Source organism: Aegilops tauschii, chromosome 1, assembly GCF_002575655.3.
Source record: "Aegilops tauschii subsp. strangulata cultivar AL8/78 chromosome 1, Aet v6.0, whole genome shotgun sequence".
NCBI lineage: Eukaryota > Viridiplantae > Streptophyta > Magnoliopsida > Poales > Poaceae > Aegilops > Aegilops tauschii.
The window spans coordinates 333846420-333868889 of NC_053035.3; the positions used below are offsets into that span (position 1 = coordinate 333846420).

General features: G+C 48.1%; 1 long non-coding RNA gene across 2 annotated transcripts; it reads left to right on the plus strand.

Moving 5' to 3' along the window:
* Nucleotides 1-1929: 1929 nt before the first annotated feature.
* On the plus strand, nt 1930-7542 carry LOC109733847 (uncharacterized). Of its 2 annotated transcripts, none has more exons than XR_012182912.1 (6): nt 1930-2176; nt 2274-2464; nt 2700-2777; nt 5490-6279; nt 6364-6646; nt 6733-7542. It is a non-coding gene; the product is annotated as an uncharacterized lncRNA (long non-coding RNA). The 2 variants fall into 2 exon arrangements; XR_002225719.4 differs by having other exon boundaries at nt 5490-6275.
* Nucleotides 7543-22470: the final 14928 nt, after the last annotated feature.

Sequence of the window (22470 nt, forward strand, 5' to 3'; positions counted from 1 at the left end):
TTCATTCTTTTTTGCTAATATTATTTATTTGTCCTCTTTTTTTCTTTTTTTCTTTTCTTTCCTATTTTTCATATTTTTTTGCACTTCAAGTTTAACTTTTTCTGTTTTTTAATTTTTTACAATAATTTTATACAATATAACAATTTTAAATAATAGTATGAATTCAAACACTCAATTTGTAAACAATATTTTAAAACCATGCATTCAAACACACTCGATATTTCATTATAGTTTTCATAAATATTTTACATAATACTAGAAATTTAACTTAACTAAACTAAACAACATTACGAAAATAATTAAACATTACTAAACGTTATTTCGAAAGTAACCTAAACTAAACTACTCGTCCTCGACGCCGCCGAAGTCCGCCTCATCGTAGAGCCCGTCGCCGTCGTCGCTGTCGTTGCTGCTGCTGTCGTCGTCCAGGGGCACCACCGGCGCGGCCGGCGCAGCCATTGAGTCGGCCACCGCAGCGTGGTAGCCGGGGAAGTCCGGCGGGTCCTCTGGGTGGACGGCGACCGGGGCGACCTGCATGTACTCCTGGACGAGGGGCGGCGGCATCGAGACGTTCTCCGACTCCCGGATCGCCGTCAGGTAGCCCGGCATGTCCTCCGGGTCGCCGGCCTCCGCCGCCAGCCGCCTGTACTCGGCCAGCAACGCCGGCTCTGGTTCCTGCGCCGGCTCGGGTGGAGGGGCGCGGCTGGACCCGGTGCCGTCCTGCGCGTACGTGCGACGATCGCCGCTGCCGAGGCGAACAGAGCCGCTGTCACCGGCGAGGGGGCCGCGCGGGGCCGCGCGCGTGCCGAGGTTCATACGCGTGCCCATGGTTTCGCGGGTGGACCGCGCCCCGCCGCGGCGGAACAGCACGTAGCCGTAGCTCATCGGGGCGGGCACAACGCCGGCGACCGCCTGGGCACGGTGTGGGGCGACGTCCTCGAAGGAGCGCCCGTCCCAGAGGTGGTGTCGCGCCGCGCGGTTGTGCTTGACGGGCGGGCGGGGGCCGGCGTAGGCGTGGAGGCGGCGGTCGTGGTCGTCGGCGAGCCGGGCCGCCCAGCCAGGGTGGTCGGGGGCGTACTGCAGGTCCGCCCGCTCCTCCGGCGAGAGCCGCGCCCGGTACAGACCAACGGCGCGGGCGAAGTTCGGCGTGCCGACGTCGGGCACCGGCGCAACAGGCACGCCGTCGACGCTGAGGCGCCACCTCGACGACAGGCGGATGTCGGGCGCGGCGGGGATGGAGAAGTGGGCGAGCTCCTCCGCCTCCTCTAGGGTCAGATGGGGCGAGCCATCGCCGGCGGCAGAGAGAGAGAGGGCGCGAGAGGCGGTGGTGGGTGCCGGCGAGTGGGGGAGGCGAGAACAGGGTGCCACCGACGGCGGGAGGGGCCGGCTTTTATAGGGGCGGGGAGGGGGCGGGGTGGGTACCGGCGATTAATGCCGGCAGGCGAGGGGGCGGCGTGCACAGGCGGTCAAAGCGGTGGCGTGGACAGGCGGCGAGCGCAGGCGTCAGCGTGGGAATCAACGCCGCGCGCGGACCGACGCCGACGATTAGACTCCACACTGCGGCGATTCGACGGGGCGCTGCGCGGCGTAAATGGCCACCACAATCCGCGCCGGATTAATGCGGGGGACGGCGGTGGTGGACTAAGTACGCGTGGGCCGCCCCTGACGCGGGCGTACACCGCCTCGTACAGCGTATAGCGGACCGTACGTCCGCGCGCCGCGGTTCGCCGCGCCCCCCTTGAAATTTCCATCCTACCCCTCCTCACTTATCGTACCGAAAGGGTATCTTCTAATCTGGACCGTCAATGTGTCCAGGGGTTGTACGGAAGAAGAAGTGTTCAATGTCACCATCAATGTAAGTCATGAGCCTCATCCTGGTGGTTGTCATCCTTGCTCTGAATGATTGTATGAGGTCTATTTTGCTTTGTAGTCTGCTTGAGCCGTGGCTCGCGTCCGTCACGGAAACTGTGTGGTGGATCAGAAACATGTGCACGCAATCAGCTCGGTCAATGAAATGTGGGACACTCGAAATATCTCGGTCCCAGTTCAACCTTTCTCCACCCCCTCCTATCTAGCTCGTCGGCGGAGAGCGAAAAAATGGCGGCGGAGAGCTGCATGGGGAAGGTGCTGACCTGCGAGGCAACGGACTCGAATTCCTACTGGATCCGGTTGACAGGTAATTGCTCCGTCGTATTTTTGAGTTCGATTCGCCCTGCAGATGCGCGAGCGAACTATGGCGATGACTGGCCTTTGATTTGTTGAACATGTCGTAGGTGATTGCGGGTGTTGAGCAGCCAGATCCATTAATTGGTGTTGAGGGCCGTCGGCCGCGGCTGGCCCCGACTCCTCGTGCGCAGTTGTGGTTGGATTCCCCGGCGGCTCTGCTGGGCAGAGAGATTCCGGCGGCAAGAGGAAGGAGTCGCCAACCCAGTCCGAGGGACAAGTTGAACCCAGAGACCTGAAGGTAAAAATGAAATCAGTGTTCTTTCTGGCTTGATTTTTTTTCCTTTTTGCAAGGAATCACAAATTATTGTGTGTATGTCAATATATGTCTGAGGGTATGATTACTAGTGTCAGCTAGCTGATCTCCGGATTTTGGTGGTTATCCATATGTACATTTAGCATACAGTCTGATACATCCCGTCCCCCCGTTATATGAAAACGAGTGCAGCATCTGAAACATGTGAATGTAATTTCAGGTTGAGAGTTGGACGTGTACCTCCGGATAGGGCACCCTGCCCTGTTTGAGTCACTCAATTAGAAGAAACAATCAGGAGGTACGCTGATAAACCATCGGACAATGTAGTTAAGGCGTGAAGCCACAGATTGGGCTGAATTTTGACTCCCTGAGGATCACTTCACTAATATGTACATTCAACTAAGTAAGAGTTTGTATAAAAACAAGACCAGCCCTGAACAGGCATTCACCTCCCTGCAGTAGCGTTTATTTGGGTAAAAGAAGGATGTGGTGCATCAGATCCACGAAATTTTGCTTTTTGACTACAAAGGGTCAACGATTCTAAAAAAAGACCAATATGATAGCTTGCACAATCGGATTCTAAGAATATGGGTCTCATGAGCACCGAGGGTTAACAAGTTAAAAGCTCCACGGAAGAAAACATCTCCCTAGGAAACAAGTGAACTACATATTTCAAAGAGAACCATACATGCACATTTAACCGTTGCAAGGAAATATAAAAAGATTACTAAATAAGCAAATTTGGGTAGTCAAGTAAGTTATAAATCATTAAGAAATATTAGGCAAACAAAAGTTTTGACATTTATCCCCATAGGAGTTTGTTCACTTCTTTGCTCGAACAACATTACCCCATCAACAAATTAATTTGTATGTCCAAAATAGCGTTATTTGCACCGAGCAGCGCCATTATGGTTCAGTGTATTACGTTCTCCGCTAATGAAATAAATATGCAGCTTGCAAACAATAGAACGGATCCATGTCTACTACCCTAGTAAAGCATGTAACGGTTTGAAGATAATACTGAAATCCACAGAACCAAAGAATTAAACTGTTTTGTTATATTTGGTTCTATGTTCTAAGAGAAGAACATTTGTTTAGGCTTTTTTTCCAGGCAGCATTTAATTAGGCTTTAGGAGCATATCATCTAATATGTGTCATGAATATGCAAACACTATGAACAAGTAAGCAAAAGTTATAGGAGACGTATCACATTTCCTATGCTGGTAGTTCATCACCTTGGGATGCAGCCAAAAAAACATATTTATGAACACTGTCGATCATCGTCGTGCCTCATGGACAAACCACAAAACTTGGCAAACACTTGATAGGGATGATATGCCTCTTTTCTATGTGAGAACTGGTAAACCTGCTCTTCATTAGAATTAGAATATCGATCCTTCATATCATATCAGTATTTTTGCTTCACTTGACAATTTTTTATTCAGTATAACAAGAGAGTGTTCGCTCTAACTTCATGAGTTCAATAAGCACGTTTCTTTTGCTTCTCAACATAAGAATTATCATACATATACAGTAGGTATGAGAGGAAAACTGCTTCCAGTTCAGATCCATGTGGTGTTGCTATACATATATAAAAGGTATGAGAGGAAAACTGCTTCCAGTTTAGAGCAATGTGGCATTGCCATACATATACAGTAGTTATGAGAGGAAATGCTTCAGGTTCAGAGCTAGGTGCAGCCAATTACAAAAATCACAGACATGAGAACGTAGATTGCACGCAATATCCAATTTCCCGTTAGGGTAGGCCTCTAAAATCTACCAAAACTATGTACTCCCTCCGTTCCCAAATATAAGTCTTTCTAGAGATTCCAACAAGTGACTACATACGGAGCAAAATGAGTGAATCTACACTCTAAAATATGTCTATATATATATCCGTATATAGTAGTCCATTTGAAATGTCTAAAAAGACTTATATTTAGGAACGGAGTAGTATATGACAGGAAAGGTTAAAAAACATTATATTACAGTGTTTTTCGTTTTCAGAACAATACTATGTTCTTTTCCTGCTTCTGAACATTCATCTTCAGATTAACTTATATTATGTAAAAAAGGCCTAACAACATGATCCACTGTTGGTCTTTTGTCCGCAACAACAAAATCTTGCAATTCCTACCATGGTTATTTATAAGTCCATCCCAAAATGACATGCCTAAAGTAAACCAGATGTATATGTTTTGCCCAGAGATAAAAGCTGGAAACAGTAACCTCTGATAGATTATCAGCCAGTAATAAATAACAGACTCCACATAAATTTGGAAACAAAATAAACAAAGAAGGTACCATGTCGAACACATTGATGTGTGAAGTAAGAAAATTAAGACATTGCTGAAAAGCTTATAGTCCACTTCATGTTTTTTTTCCTAAATGCCGACAAATTAACTTTGCATTCTTGCAGGTTGTATACCTGAAAATGGGAAAGACTAAAGAGGCAAAATCATACATGTAAATTTACATTCTGGTTTCTCTTGGATCTGCTACATGCTAAGCTTCTATAGTCCCATTTGAAATAAATAAGGGGACAATATGAGGTTTTCTAGTCCACTCCATGTCTATCAACAAATAGTCAATACCAGCAGTAGCAGCAGTGCAACAAATTCTTGAGTAAAGAAGAAAGTATGACCTAGATAAAACATGCGTAATCCATGTTTAAGAATCATTCTTTAGGCCATATAAAAGGATGACATATATATGCAAGGTAAATCCGCTAAATCAATTCCCAAAGAATTGAATGAGCAGATCAAATGCAACAATTCAGAGCATATTTGTAGAGGAAGTAATGGAAAGACATTGTATTGCAGTTCTGTAACCATTTCCTCAATTCTATGGAGATGAAACCAGAGCGTAACCAATAATGAAACACATGAACATCATAGGTGAACTAACCTGATAATTCCTAAGGAGTATTCCATCGAACAACCTGTGAGCAACCTAAAACCAATGGCACAGGACAATTCACTTGATCTGGAGTGTGGCCATCTTTGTGTAGGACATGCTTCGACCATGGTGAGGGAGAGGTCCATGCGGCAAGTTTGTCTGCTGGGCGGTGGTCAACAAGATGGGGACATTGTCTTCTCCACCCGGTGCCATCAGGGTTTGCTGGAAAAGGGATGGTGCAGAATTCACCCATTGGTGGCACTATCGTGCCGGCGACCACTTGCTGCCCTCTTTGTCGGCGGCCTAACCTTCACCCTCTCTTCATCGCCTCCCATCACAAAATTTTCCATCGACGGCGAACTTGATCCCCTCCCCTATCAGTGTGATTGCTGCTGCTATCCACAACGGTCATCGATGGAAGGCGGTGTATGTTGAATAAATAGTGGTGAGGATGAGAGCCATGGAAGTTGCAATCAAGACTGAGCTGCCCGGGACTGTGCACAGGTGGTGCAGATGGCATGTTCTTAAGAAAGCAAAAGAGCACCTTGGTCCGCTGTACACCAGCAAGAGCGAGTTCAGGTCTGAATTCCGCAAAGTAGTGAATCACATGATAAGTGTGGAGGAATTTGAGACTGCATGGGGCATGCTGATTGAGAAGTACAATTTGACCATTACAAAACGCAGCTTTAAGATATATGACAGAAGTGGGTGAATTCATACTTCGAAGGTGTCTTTTGTGCCAAGATGACTAGCACACGGCGTAGCGAGAGTGCAGACAATATGTTAAAAGATGTGCATGCCACCAGCCAGTCCAATGCATGTGTTCGTGCGGCAGTACACGAGGCTTCAATTCTACCGAGAACCAGATGAGAGCTACCAAGAAAAGAGGACAAGGATTGTAGGTGACTTATATGTACATGCTTCATATCATGTTACATATATATGTCGTCCGAGATGCTGACATTGTATTTCTTTTTATGCAACAGAGTGGTGCAGTAATGAGGACAAATGTTGTGATCGAGAGGCATGCAAGTAAGGTCTACACAAGAATGATGTTTGGCCAATTCGGTGAGAACCTCTTCGAAGGTGGGCCTTACCAGGTGGAGGAAGTGGAGGGGAAGAAGTACATCGCAAGGCACAATGACGTCTGAAAAACATGAAAATTGAAGCAAGGTGGAGTACGAGGTGACCATATCAGATGTTGGAGGGTTCGAATGTGAGTACGGGCAGTTTACCCACATGGGGATGCTGTGTTGCCATGCTTTCAAGGTTATTTTCTGGTTGCAATATTATTCAATAATTTGCTGTCCGCAATTTGGTTTAACTCATCGTGCTTATGCTCCCCATGATTTCAGGTGATGGACTATGTTGGCATGCAAGAGATAGCAAAACGGCACATCCTTGAGAGGTGGACAAAAGATGCCAGGGACATCTTGCCGCAGCATCTTGCTGCTAATCGATCTTTCACCTGCCGGAGCTCGACTCTCTACATACAGGCCATGGAGCTCGTCAGGATTGGGGACTCATCAGTGATCAGTCACGACCTACGAGCTCGGGCTGGATCGGATGAAGGAAATAATCATGGAAGCATCGCTACTGGCTTAATCCAGGGATGGACTACAATTTCAGGATAGGCAAGCTGCCGAATCGAATCGCAATAACATTGGATCGGCATGTGTGATCATCAAAGTTGAGGGAGATATGGTTGACAATGCGAACAGCGTGTCTGCTTCCAGCAATTGGGATGCCCTTGCTGGACTGTCGGCTCCAAGCAAGAAGCGTTGTGTTGAGCGACCATGCTCGAGCAGAGAGAACGTGCCGTATGAGGGAATGAGTAAGCGGACGAGGTTTTGCAGCATTTGCAAGCTGCCAGGGCATAAGAAGACCACCTGCCCAGACAGAGGTGATGTGTCAAAGCAGCCTTTCATGCCTGCAAACTCCAAGAACTGTGGCATTGGAGAGCAGGGCACCGTTGCACCTCGTGCACCAGGCCGCTAGGTGCATTTTAACACTTCTTGCGACCATGTGTAACAGTATAAGAATAATCGAGGATTTTCTAGTGTGTGACTTATGGGTGAACTCTGCTGTTGTTCCTCCTGAGTGTAAACTAGTTGTATTTTAGATGATGATGTGTCGTTTGAACTTATAAATTTGATTTTCCCAAACAGTAGTACAGCCTGAATGGTGAGACGGATTTTTTCCACATAGTACAACTCAATGTGCTGACGACACCGGTGACTCCTAGATAATAGGCTTAAGTCATCTCTGCAAGCTATGTGTGCAAAGCATCAAGTTATTTTTGCTGGGCTTGATGGGTTGGTGCTGGTAGAATTAATGTGGCTATTACACGTGTGTGTGTTGGTTCGTCCGCTAGAGCACACGTATGCGCCACATGCATTCAAATTTCAAGTACGATCGTGGACGCATCCTATTAAGATGTGGGCGATGGGTTCTTGGCCAAGAGCGGAACAGGCAGGCTCAGGAAAACACCTGATCCATCCACGATTATCCCGTTCCGGTATGACGCAATGGTTGGGCATCAATTTAATGCATGGGTCCCGCCTCTGAATACTTTGGCCATACGGTTGACACATACAGTGTGGAATACAGAATACGCATACATCCCGAGGTGGGCCAACGGACTTGATTTCAGGATCAGCTGTGCTCATGATCAGAAACGAATTTTCCGATGATGGGTGGTTTTATCAGCTTCTTGGCTCGAAGAAATGCAAAGAAACTCATCATTTTTATTTTATTTTACGGGGGAAGAAGCTCATCATTAAGTGCACGAAGGTGGTACTGGGAATGTTAGACCTGGATTCTGATGAGAGGTGTTGGCCGTCGTGCCAAGAGGCGATGCTAGATTGGTAGGATGAACGGCTTCATCGGCTACTTCACTAGATTGGTAGGATGAACGGTTTTCACTTTCTTTTTTTCGATAAAGGGTGGTTTTATTGACTCAAAATATAGCATCAAGGGATACAGTTATAATGAGTTACACCCGGCTTCTGCATAACTAGAATGCACACAGCCAACCCAAGCACACACATGCAAAGAAACAAGCTAGCAAAGAGCTAAGAGCATCTCCAGCCGTTCGCCCCCCCGGGGCGCCGAAAAAGAGCCGCCTGGGGCGAACCGACGCTAGATTGGCCCCCGGGGGCGATCTAGTTCCCAGCCACGCCCCCAGGCGCCGCCCCCCAAATCGCGGCAAATTCAAATTTCGTCGTTCCCGCTCACAAAAAAAAACGCCCAGTCCCGCGATCAGCGGCCAAGTTCGGCGATCGGATGAAAAGTTCGGCGTACAAAAAAATGAAAGGACGCATAGGCAACGCATCAAACGGCGGGGTCGGCCTCCGGCGTCGGCGGAGTCGGCGTGCGCGGGCTTGGTGGTGTCAGAGCTGCTTCTGTGCTGGGCGGCGTCGGCGCGGCTTCTGTGCTGCTGGGCGTCGTTGAGGCATCCTTGCTCGGGCTTGGCGGCGTGGGCGTGGGCGTGGGCTGGTTCAGGATGAGGCCGCGCTCTGCTAGGTACCACGCCTTGAGCTGCTCGTCGTTGCTCTGGAGCATGTCCGCCCCGCCCATCAGAAAAGCCAGGTCGGTGTTCCTCTTCTTCGCGACGACGTTGGTCCAGAGTAGGTCGAGCTTGACGGCGCTGTTCGTCATCAACGCCGACCAGCGCGCCTTGGTCTTCTCTTCACGTAGGGCGGCCCGGGCATGTGCGTCGGCGAGGCAATGCTTGATGGACTCTTGCACTCGCGCGGTGGCCGAGTCGGCGTGCTTCCCCTTGTTGGCCCCTCTGTTGCCTTCGGGGCGCCCGGCGTTGACGCGTCCGGCTTGTAGGTCTCCTTGGCCTTGGCGAAGGTGCGCCGAACATCCACCCACTTCTCGCACTTCTCGATCCGCTTGAAGACGTGGAGGTACTTGAAGTCTTGGTCGCTGCTGTCCTGGCGATACATGGTGAACATCCGCAGCAGCTGCGCCGAGGAACAAACAGTTGGCCGGCGCGCACGACGAAAAGAAGTGGGAAACCGGTGTGCCATACCTGATCCTCAATGCTCGCGCCATTCTTCGGGCGAGCCGCGATCTCCTCGACGATCCCATGCCATTTGTTGCACGCCGCCTGGATGAGCCCCCAATGGTTCGCCATTGCCTTCGACCCGCGTTGCATGTAGACGCCTTTGAAGTAGGGGTCGACGAACTTGCGCTCGTCGAACTCGGCCTTGATGCGCTCCCAATACGTCTCGATGCTCTGGTTCGTGCCGGTGATCGGGTCAAGGCAGACGACTTTCCACGCTTCGGCGAGACACTCCTGCTCCTTGGACGCCCACTTGATGCGCGGCTCACCGGTCCTGGCCGCCCCCTTCTTCTTCTTCCGTTTCCTCGCCAGCGCCGGCGCCGGCTCCTCCTCCTCCTCCTCATCCGCCTCCTCCTCGTCGTAGTGAACCCGGGGGACGCGGCGGTGGCGGCCGAGCCTGCCGTGATGATGTCGTCCATGTCGGCTTCGGTGGTGTCGGTGTCGCCGAGGTGCGACGTGGAGGCTTGGGAGAAGGGCAGCATGCCACGGCAGAGAGGGGGGCGTTGGGGACGATGCATAGGCCAGCGGCAAGTAGTTGTACGGAGGGTACTGCACGCTGGCGAAGGCGGGCGAGGGCGTCCGCTGGGCCGGGTGACCATGGGGAAAGGTGATGTTGGGGTTGAACCCACCGTGCGCGTCCCCGTCGGCGTAGCCCGGCGACTGCGTGCAGCCCCAGCGTTGCGACGACGATGAGAAGCCGGCCGGAGAGCCGACGCTTTGCTGGCTCCAGGGCGCGTACTGGCCGTGGACGCCGGGTGGATTCATCATCCCCACGCGAGCCGCCTCGGCTTGTTCGGCCGAGCGCTCCGCCCGATCCGTCGCCGCCGCAGCCGCGAGCGCCGCGCTGTCCCTGGCCTTCTTGGCGTTGCCCTGTTCCGCCGGTCGATGGTGACAGCCTCCCGGCGCTGAACTTCAGCCCTCCTGTCGGCGTTCGACATGCCCGGGGGCTTGGACGGCGGCGCCCTCGGCTTCCTCTGCTTCGGCTGGGCGACGGCGGCGGTCGCACCCGTCGCGGCGCGGGGGCCCAAGTACTTCTACGGCGGTATGGCGGCCGGCGGGGAGGGGAGGAGGAGGAGATTGGCGGGAGGATTGGAGAGAATGAGAGGGAAGCCGGGGGACGAGAAGAAACAGCGGGAAAAGGCCCTCCTCTCGCCGACGGAGCGGGCCCACGCCCCTTTTTGCTTTTGCCGGCGCCCCCAGCGCGCCTGGTTCGGCTCGGGTGCGCCGACTGTTATTTCGGCCCAACCCGGCGAAAAAGGACTCCTGGGGGCGCGCCTGGGCCGATTTTCGCCCGCCGGCGCTAAAAAATCGCCTGGCGGGGCCTCTTGGGGGCGCGGCTGGAGATGCTCTAAGTCATACAAGACCGAAGCTATGCCTAGCGAAGAAAAAGAGAAGTCCTGAAGCAATAAAAAGAATGATTGACAATGTATAGCGACAACCGTCGGCGCCAACTATCTCATGACAACGCAAGGACTTCGAGAGAGATTCTTCAAAATCCAACCAATCGGCCCAATCTAGAGCGTGCGCATGAGGTGCGCGCTGCGGGTCAGCTAGTCAGGGTGGCGCTCTCGACCCGATGCGAGGCAGCTGCGTGAAGCCACCGGATTAGATAGTGCACGTTTATGTGGTTCGGACACATTATAAAGATTGTAGGTGTTGCGACTTTGTTCGTCAGATAGATGGCTTTGGGTTGATCCATATATTCATGTTGTCAAATTCTGTTGAATAAAATTAAAGATGAATGCATGCGTCGATTGATGCGGAGGCCGTGGGGTTACCCGTCATTTTGAAAAAATCAGCTACCGCACTTGCAATGCCCGCCACCCATGCATTTTGGAGCAGTTCAATTGGTGTGCGTAGAGTACGTATGTGTGCAGGAATTTAGTCAATAGTTGCGTACTCCCTACGTTTAAAAAAACTTGTCCCTCAAATGGATGTATTTAGCATGAAATTAGTGCTAGATACATTCATTTGAGAGAAATTTGAAACAAACTTTTCCAGATGCAGGGGTACTTTTTATCTCTCGAATTGAGTATTCTTCGAGCGAAGAAATTTTGCTTTGCAATGTAGAGTGCTCCACTAGATGCTTAAAGTTACTTTTCTCTTTGTGGGGAGATGCTAAGTTACTTTGACGGTGTAGTACCCGTGAAGGGTGAAGAGCAGTTATCTCTCGGATGTAGGTATCCAGGAGTTTGGCATTGAATTGGGTGCAATGCCAAATATCTCAGGGCATGTTGATATTGAGCCTCAAAGACAATTCTAGTGTTTGGGTGCCTATGTATTTGGCACTTGGAATAAAAGGGGAGAAGCAATTCTAATTCCTGTTTGGATGGACAAAATGCTGAATTGCACATTTTGAATAGTATGAACGTTACTTTGCTGTACATGTTTCATAGTGATTTTTTCATTAGGTGTTCATATATTTGCATGATTGTATATCTAGTTACAAGAAAATACATAAGAATATTTGTGAAAAATGTGTGTATTTGTTTGGACAGAACATATTTCATTCCAGATAGTAAGCAATGTAAATTCTACATAAGTAAGCAAACTTTTCTCCGAATCCCTCATCTATTCATTTTTTATTATTAAGCCTGGCTTTTCCGTCTGGATTTTCCACTTGGTGTACTACAAAATCATTTTTGCTAGTTTCTCTGTGTCACTAGGAAGCTGTGATTCAGCTATTCAGGTATCTTAGGATCAATTCGAGATGGAACTTTTGTTCCTGTAGCCTCTTCATCCAGTAGGGCAATGATAAGTTTATTTAGAACATCATTGAAACATTGCAGAAACATAATTTTAAACTCCCCTTGAATTTTTCAATTGAACCATGAGTTCGAGTGCCCCCGGATCGATCACACCATAGAAGACCACCGCCAACGCTCCCACGCAAGTCAACTAGTAAGCCGTGAATTCCTCTCGAGCATGAGAGGAGAAGAGACACGCACAACCCAATGGACGGGCCTACCAATATGTCCTTTTTCTAGCGAGGAATTCTACCATCCATACGGCCTTGGCAACCAAAGAGAGCGAGCATCGAGTGAGATAGAGCCCGCCGTATTTTCCACAGGTTGTAGCCCAAAAGAAAAGATGTTGTTAAAAAATGCTCACTAAAAGAAGAGCACGAGACACGCATCCTGTTCGGATCTTGCTTTGGTGGCTGGCTTGGAGGTACAATAGGTGGGGTTAGGGCTAAAATACTTCTGCTCGGCAAAAGATCATTGGGCGCACCCCTATGCACACCCGCCATAGGGTCTCCAATCTATGAAGAGGTGCATTTCCTACTAGGGTTCGCATCCTCCATATCTGCATCGGGGTCTTCCTCCTCATCGAGATCAGATTTGTCTCCTCCTAGACCTCGCTCAAAGCTGCCAAAACCTCTTCCAGATCCATGCCCACGTCCATAACTCCCACGACCATGCCCTTCACTGTAACATCCCAAATTTTCAATTTGGGATGTTATACATAGGTCATTCATGCATATCATATTTTATTACATTTTTGTTTTGCGATCCTCGAAATCCTAAGCAACTCAAGAACCCTTGGAGAGAGTTGGGGATTTCGCGTTTTTCATATTTGAATTTTATCAAATATTAAAACAAGGATCTTTTTTTGGTTTTAATTAATTCTTCTCTCCGAAAATATTTCATATCAGAATATATGAGAGGAGATAATATGACTTCTTCAAAATAAATGAAATATTGGAGGAAAAATATTAAAATCAAATAAATAAATTTCATTTAGATTTTATTGCAATTTTATTTGAATTAGGAAAAATACTCGTTTTTCAAAATTGCACTAGAGGCCCAAATAAATGTTCACTTTGTCCGGCATATTTTTAGAGGACGGGGAAAATTCATTTTAGGATTTTTGGAGTCTGTTTAGTATTTCTTTTCTTCGTTTTCCTGCGCGTCGCAATATTTATTTTAAAAAAAAGTTACCGCCTTACCGGGCCGTGTCCGACCTGGACTTTGACCCGGCCGGCCTTATAAGCTGCCCCCGCGACCCCCCTGCAGCCCGTTCCGCCGCCGCAGCCCACCCGCGCCCCAAACCCTAGCCGCCAGCCCCGCCCGCCTCGATCCGCGCCCCGCCGCCGCCGCCTCCCGCCGCCGGAGTCGCCCGCCGCCGTCGTCACGAACGCTGAGGTAGCCGCCGTTTTTTTAAAACCGATCGATTTTATTTCGAAAATCATATTCGTTTTTTTAGATTAGATCGGTTCGGTTTTTTCGTCGGTTTATTTCTTTTGCGGACGTTCGTCCGTACGTTCGTTTTAACGAACGCCGTTCATCCGTTAGCCGCAGACAGCGAACGTTTGTTCGTTAGCCTGTTCGTCAGTTTTCTTTTTCCAGGGTTTTCCGCGATTATTTTCCAATCGCGATTTCTCCCTGATTTTCGTTTTAGTTTATCTTTTCGCTCGTTTATCGGAATCAGGCGATTCAAGCGCCTGGATCTTCGTCTCGAAGCCCTCTTTCTGTTTAACCAACTTGAACAAGATTTTGGTACTGTAAAATTTGACTTTAGTCCAGATTAGTAATCGGATCTTGTTTCTTTCGCAGTTTGAGTTTCGTTGCTCCGTTTGATTTGATTCTTTTTGCCAACCGGGGTTCTTCAGTTGAACTTTCTGGTTAGATCTTCTTATTTGAGATTTACCCGTGCATCTTTGCTTGATTGCTTATGTATGTTATTGTTTGTTTGCGATAGAATTCCCGGAGTGCGAAGCGTGCTACTACGAGTCTCTAGGTTTTGCGGATCGTCAGCAAGGCAAGTAACACATTGATCATACCTTTTTCATACCCAGTTTTTATGCATTAGATACAACCCTCACACATTGCATGAGTAGGATCTCTTAACATGTGGGTTTGGGAAGTAGTTGCCGAGGTAGAACCTATTACCTGCTTATTTTCAAACCCTTGGGAGTTACTTCTACGTTATGCTTATATTGCTATGCTATGCTCGTAGGCGTGGATTGGGTTTGAGTGTATCCATGACAGATGTGAGATTGTTAATTAATGGTTCAACTTAAGGTGGCAACTTTAATACACATCTGGGTGGATTGCTTGTGGGCACCTGGAGAATCCAGTGTTGTCCTAGGATATCCCGGAGTACCCGTGTGATCATCCTACGGTCCGCCACCCAAGCTCAAAGGGGTCATAAGATTATTCATGCTAGAAACTTTCGTGTGCAGCCACAAGCCATTATGGGCTCTGGCATAGGTGAATATGTTGTGTGACCTCTTTCAGTGGTGGGCTAGCAGATGTAGAGGGAAAGTAGGTGTAACTGTCCACCCAGAGTAAAGAGTTAATGCTTCTGAAAGACTGTGTCTCGGTCATCCGTTTCTCAAACACCAGGTAGTGCGAGAAATCCAACGGGGGAGATCGAGTCTTGTGGGGAAAAGTGCCAAACCTATGCAGAGTGTATAAACTAATCATGGTTAGCCGTGTCCCCGGTCATGGACAATTTTGAGTATCTGGTACTTGAGTTATTGATTTGACCTCATCACTAAATTAATTTGTTGGGTTAAATGATTACTTTAATTGGGATTGAGTTGGAGGAACCTTCTCAATGATGTTTCAACCACCATGATAGTTAAATAAAATTTATTCCTTTGTTGTAGGGAAAAATTGGCTTTTCGCAAAACAATATAACCATAGAGCCTCCACCAGCCTTATATGCATGTAGTGATAGCATTTATCTGTTCATTGCTCTACCGTGTTATATTGCCAACATATTCCATGTGCTGACCCGTTTTCGGGCTGCAACATATCATGTTGCAGACTTTTCAGACGAGGAGTAAGGTGCGCTAGGTCATTTGTCATGCACTCGCTATGCCGTTGGAGTTGATGGACTCACTTTATCTTCCAAGCCTTCCGCTGTTATCTTATTTAGATGGCCTTAAGCCATATTTACTGTAATAAGTTCTCCTTGGAGACATTCGATATAATAAGTGTGTGATTGCTACTCTGTTAGAAATCTTTCGAGTACTGTGTGTGTCAGCATTACCGATCCAGGGATGACACTGAAGCACAGAGACTTGACCGTCTGAGGTCGGGTCGCTACAAGATGGTATCAGAGCACACGCTGAATGTAGGACACGACCACTAAGAAAGGCCCTAGGCCACTCTTCTCTACTCATTTCCGACTTCTCTCCATTTTCTACTCTTTAGGATTGCGGACTCAAGGAACAAGTTTGCACAACCGGATGAAGACACACCTTTTGGACGACACTTGAAGGAAGTCACTAGGTACCTGAACATCGGAATATCAAGCTTCATCGGGACCTACATTGCCACTTTACCAGAAGATGAGCGTTGGATGATTCGAGCTCAAGTTCCAGGAAGGACATTCACGCCAGTCACTGAGCCAATAGAGTTTTCCTTTGATGCACCCACCTGGAGCCTAGGCAAGAGCATGGCAGCCCACATTACTATGGAACGTATTGGAGAAATCTACAAACATGAGCTGAAGGACACTATCTATCAGATATGTGGGCGCCGAGATGAGCAATGGGAGATGATCAGCACCAGAAAGGACAGGTCCATTGCAGCTTTCATCCAGGAGTTAAACCAGCACATTCGACGGTAGGAGAACCAGATGTGCTCAAGCATGTTAGATTTGAAGAAGGCGATGCCTAGGATCACAGAGCTAGAAGAGGAACTCAAGTCTACATGCGATGGATATGAGGAGGAAATGACGATACTCGTGGAGAAGAATGACGATCTAACAAGGAAGATAGGAGTATTCTTGGGAGACCCCGCGCCAGGAGGAGAAGACGATGAACCCAAGGAAATTCGTTCTGAAGACTACATCATCATCGACGACACCGACTCCGACCCCGACAGCAGCGATGATGACTATGAAGACGAAGCTGGAGCAGATATCATGGAGTCTTCCACCGATCAATATTTCTAGATGACCACCATATGATCAGTAGTCCCCCCCATGTATATAGTAGTAGTCCGAGCACTTTTAACGTTAGTTCTAGACCTATTGTATGTCCTTGCTTTATTAATTGAGCAGTATGAAATGATTGTGTTTGTCTCATGTGCATATGGGTAGTGCTTTCTCACTAGACCTCATTCTATTCTAATCTCTCCCCTCTACACCCATCAGATGCCTCCGAGACGTGATACCGGATTTGTCTTCCCACCGGAGATCACCCAGTTGATCCAGCAGCAAAATGCCTTGATGCAGATATTAGTCCAGAACCAAGGCAACAACAACAACAACAACAACAACAACAATCCACCGCCACCACCTCCAGTTGACAACTTAGCCCGCTTTCTAAGGTTATAGCCACCGGTGTTTTCCAGTAGCACCGAGCCAATAGTTGCTGATGACTGGCTACGTAAGATTGGAAGGGAGTTGACCACCGCTGGTTGCATCGATGCTGGGAAGGTGCGTTTTGCCGCACACCAATTGGATGGACCAGCAGCATCATGGTGGGAGAATTACACAGCCACTTTCCCCATAGCCAATATCACTTGGGATCAGTTTCAACAAGCATTCCGCACTGCCCATGTCTCAACTGGAGCTATGAGCATGAAGAAGCGCGAGTTTCGCAACTTGCGCCAGGGAAATCGTACTGTGGCTCAGTACGTGGATGAGTTTAGTAAGCTATCCCGTTATGCCCCTGATGATGTGGCCACAGATGCCGCGAAGCAGGAGAAGTTTATGGAAGGGCTAAATGATGAGATGAGCATGCAGTTGATGGTGGTAACATTTAACAACTACCAGGAGTTGGTAGATAAGGCTCTTATGATTGAAGGGAAGCAGCAACAGATTGAGAGCCGCAAGAGGAAGTACGGACAAGGAAGGTACAACTCAGGAACTCGGCAGAAGCCTCGTTTCACCCCGAACTCGGGAGGATTGACCCATAACCATGGAGGCCATACTCACAATGGAGGGAGTTCCCATAACCACAATGGCCCCAAGAATGGGAATGGGAATGGAGCAGGCAACAATTAGAACCGCTCCACTCCAGCCACACCCGCCAAGAAGGACCTAGGTCACATTACTTGTTTCAAGTGCGGGAAGACTGGACACTATGCCGCTGAGTGCCCTGAAGCGAAGAATGGGAATGGCAATGGAAGCTCTGGGAAGAAGTCCAACCCTTTCAATAGGGGACAAGTGAACCACGTGAACGTGGAGGAGGTTGAAGAGCAGCCTGATGCAGTTATCGGTAAGTTTTTGGTTAAGTCATTTACTGTAATAGTTCTTTTTGATATTGGTGCATCGCATTCATACATATCAAGGGGATTCATAGATAAGTATAAGTTGCCCACTAAAGTACTTAGGACACCTATGTTAGTAAGCTCACCAGGAGCGGAGTATATGGCAAGTCAAGGATGTTTTCAGATGCCATTGATCACTGGAAGCCATGTTTTCCCCTCAGGCCTGATTATTTTGGAGTCACAAGGATTGGATGTAATACTAGGCATGGATTGGCTATCGATGTATGGAGGAAACATCGATTGCGCCAGTAAGTTGATTTTTCTCACTACCCCGGAGGGGAAAAGGATCAAGTATGTATCCCGGCATGCGCCGAGGAGGACCCAAGTAAATTCTCTCACGGAGTTGTTCAGGAGGAACTGCCTGTTGTGAAGGATTACCCAGATGTATTTCCAGAGGAGTTACCGGGCATGCCGCCAGATCGAGACATCGAGTTTTTGATACAGCTGTTGCCAGGCACCGGGCCTATATCGAAGAGACCATACCGGATGCCTGCGAATGATCTGGAGGAGATCAAGAAGCAAATTAAGGAGTTGTTGGAGAAAGGTTACATTCGACAAAGTTCATCACCATGGGGAGCCCCAGTGCTCTTGGTCGAGAAGAAGGATGGATCGAAGGATGGTTGTTGACTATCGTGCGTTGAATGAAGTGACGATCAAGAACAAGTACCCACTGCCAATGATCAATGATTTGTTTGACCAGCTGCAAGGAGCTAAAGTGTTTTCGAAGATCGATTTGCGATCAGGATACCATCAGCTGAAGATCCGAGAAAAGGATATACCTAAGACAGCTTTCACCACAAGGTATGGGCTATATGAGTATACGGTTATGTCGTTCGGATTGACCAACACCCCTGCCTATTTCATGAGTATGATGAATAAGGTGTTTATGGAGTTCTTGGATAAGTTTGTTATGGTGTTCATTGATGATATCTTGGTATACTCGAAGAATGAAGAAGAACACAAGGAACATTTGCGTTTGGTTCTTGAGAAGCTCAGGGAACATCAGTTATATGCCAAGTTCAGCAAATGTGAGTTTTGGTTGAAGGAAGTTGGATTTCTTGGACATGTTATATCAGGAGAAGGTATAGCAGTGGACCCTACCAAGGTTCAGTCAGTCACTGAGTGGTTGGCACCCACTTCAGTTGGAGAGATCCGCAGTTTTCTTGGACTCGCGGGATACTATTGGAGATTTATTGAGAATTTCTCCAAAATTGCGAAACCTATGACGACATTGTTGAAGAAAGACACCAAGTTCCATTGGACTAAAGAATGTGAAGCAAGTTTCCAGGAGTTGAAGAAACGTTTGACTATAGCTCCAGTGCTGATTCTGCCGGATATACGCAAGGATTTCCAAGTGTATTGCGACGCCTCTCGCTTAGGACTTGGAGGAGTACTTATGCAAGACAGAAGAGTTGTTTCATATGCCTCACGACAACTTCGACCGCATGAGTTGAATTATCCCACGCATGATTTGGAGTTAGCAGCCGTAGTGCATGCGCTCAAGACCTGGAGACATTTTCTGATTGGAAACCGTTGCGATGTGTATACGGATCACAAGAGTTTGAAGTACATTTTTACACAGAAGGAGCTGAACCTCAGGCAGAGGAGATGGTTGGAGCTCATAAAGGATTATGATATGAAGTTGCACTATCATCCAGGAAAACCCAATGTCGTAGCGGATGCTTTGAGCCGGAAAAGCTATGTCAATACCCTCGTGAGCGGACGAATACCCAAGGAGTTAGCAAAAGATATCAGGGAGCTTTGTTTGGAGATAGTTCCTAGGGGTTTTGTTGCAGCATTGGAGGTTCAGTCAACATTATTGGAAAAGATTCGAGAAGCCCAAAAGGATGACAAAGAAATCGCCGAGATAAAGGAGAAGATGAGTGAAGGAAAAGCCAAGGGTTTTCGTGAGGACGAGCACGACACCTTGTGGTTCGAGGACCGTGTATATGTGCCCAATAATGCGGAGATCAGGAAGTTAATACTACAGGAAGCTCATGACTCGCCATACTCGATACACCCCGGAAACACCAAGATGTATTTGGATTTGAAGGAGCGTTTCTGGTGGACTGGAATGAAAAAGGATATTGCCGAGTATGTGGCCGTATGTGATGTATGTCAGAGAGTGAAGGCAGAGCATCAGAAGCCAGCAGGATTACTGCAACCTATGCCGATACCCGAATGGAAGTGGGATAAGCTTGGCATGGACTTTATCACCGGATTACCCAGGACCCGATCAGGATATGATTCTATCTAGGTAGTAGTGGACCGCTTGACCAAAGTAGCTCACTTTATCCCAGTGAAAACCACTTATACAAGTGCGAAGTTGGCCAAGATATATATGACCAGGATCGTATGTCTGCACGGAGTTCCGAGGACCATCGTATCAGACAGGGGAACACAGTTTACTTCAAAGTTTTGGCACCAACTGCACCAGACTTTGGGAACCAGGCTGGAGTTCAGTACTGTCGTGGAATTGTCACGGCAGATGTCCTCGTGCAAGGACTTAGTCGTGGAGCCATCGCAACTAGGAAGCTTAAAGGGGTTAAACGGGACAAAGGACACGAAGGTTATACTGGTTCGGCCCCTTACGGTGAAGGTAAAAGCCTACTCCAGTTGAGGCAGAATTACTTAGGGTTTCGATGACCAGGGAGCTAAACTGCTATGCTTGGCTATCGATCTGATGTTACCTGTCCTGAACCGCCGCCGGGTCGTCCCTTTATATAGAGAGGTTAACGCCCAGCGGCTCTCAGAGTCCCGGCCGGCTCATAAACAGTGTCCGGCTCGGACTCTTAACTATTCTTGCCTTACACTACAAGTCATGCCTTAACGGCGGTTTAACACTACGGGCCTTAAGTCGCCTCTGGGCCTTAGGTCCATTACTAAACCACCATCCTTAACCTGTCCTTGGGCTTCTGAATGAAGAGCTGTCGCAACGTAACCCGGCCCATCCTGTGCTGGTTACACCAGTAGCTATATCCTCAACATTAGGCCCCAGATTGATTTGAACCGGTTCATGTCAATCTTCAATACTTTAAGAAAAAATCTTCTGGCTTCTGTTTGCGCCAAAGCTATAACCCACCATGACGTCATCTTCTGGATTCTTGGTAACCCGCCGTGACGTCATCCGCCATTAATGCACATTCTGCCCAACGTATCTCAACGGATCCTTATCTTAATAACTATCCCGAAAATCGAGGCGTCTTTGTAGCTGGATAATCATGTCTTCAGCCTCCTCGTTTCTCGCGCCCACTTATCAGCCGTCCCTTATAAATAGGCCCGACCGGGTCCTCTCTCACTCTTCCCTTTCCATCGTCTTCCTCCTCTCAACGCCTCAGAACCCGAGCTCCACCGCCGCCGCCGCGCATCTCATCTTCCTCAGCCTCGGCCGCTGCATCAACCTGAGCTAGTCCAGAGAACGACGGCGACTCTCCGCAGTGAACCTGCAACTGTAAGCCTTCTTCTTCTCGAACGTCAGATCCGCATTAGGGTTCCGCGTGTTCTTCATAGTTCATCTCGGTTCCTTCATAGTTCTTCCACCGTGATTTCTTTTGATTCGAAAAGCAGTACAGAACTCCTGCGGTAGTTGTTTCGCACCCATTTTCAATACTAGCAGATCTCTTTTGCTTGCAAAAAGACCTCATTAGAGCTTATGAACTTCTCTGTACTAGTTTTTAGGTCTAGAAAATTTTCTTTTCTGGACGACCGTTTGATCCAAAATAATCACTGCAACCTGTGAAACTTGTTTGTGCAACACTTAGGCAAAAACTGCATCTGTTAGCCATGGCGGCTCATATCACCGGCTTAAAAAGGCAATGCTTCATGAATATTCCGGATCATTCATAATAGATTCAAATAACTTAATTGCTCATGATATCCATGGCGGCTTAAATAACCTGACACAATTAGCCATATATCATTAGGCCCCTTCATAAGACGCCACCTTAAATACTGAACTGAAACCTTTCTCCGGCTTAAATTTGAACCGGAAATTTTATTTTGTCATAGGCTTCCATCCTTCACAATGCCGCCCAAGGCTCCCAAGGCACCCATTACATGCAACTGGGTTAGATCCAACGTCACTGATAGCACCTTAGCTGATTTCGTGAAAACGGGTTACCTGCCAAAGAAAGAGGTCATGTCCTATCGTGCTCCTGACCCGTCCGAAGAGAGACCTCAACCCAAGGATGGAGAGGTTGTCATATTTGCTGATCACATGAGCCGGGGCTTTGCTCCTCCCGGCTCAAAATTCTTCAGAGATGTCTTGCACTTTTTTGACCTGCGACCTCAAGACATTGGACCCAATTCCGTGTCAAACATCTGCAACTTCCAAGTGTTCTGTGAGGTGTACCTTGGAGAAGAACCCAGCTTGCTACTCTTTAGAGAATTATTTTATCTGAACCGCCAAAATGAATGTGCCAATGGGCCTAGCTTGGAGCTCGGTGGAATCTCAATCCAATGACGGAGAGATTGTCTCTTCCCTTATGCTCAGCCGCCAAGCCACCCGAAAGATTGGAACCAGACATGGTTCTACTGCCAAGACACTTCTCCGGCTGATGAGAATCCTCTGCCCGGCTTTCGTGCCCTGCGTCTGGAATCAAATCACCCCAAGTGCCAAGTGATATTATTTTCATGAACCAGCACTGTAAATAGAGCTCTTCAGCATACATTAGCCCCCAAGTGCCAAGTGTCTTTGCTTGCAAAGTGCTTGGGACTTAATGTTGCATTATAATCACCCTAACTGTAACCCGGAATTTGTACAGGCCGCCTGTAAGCAATTTGAATCGGAA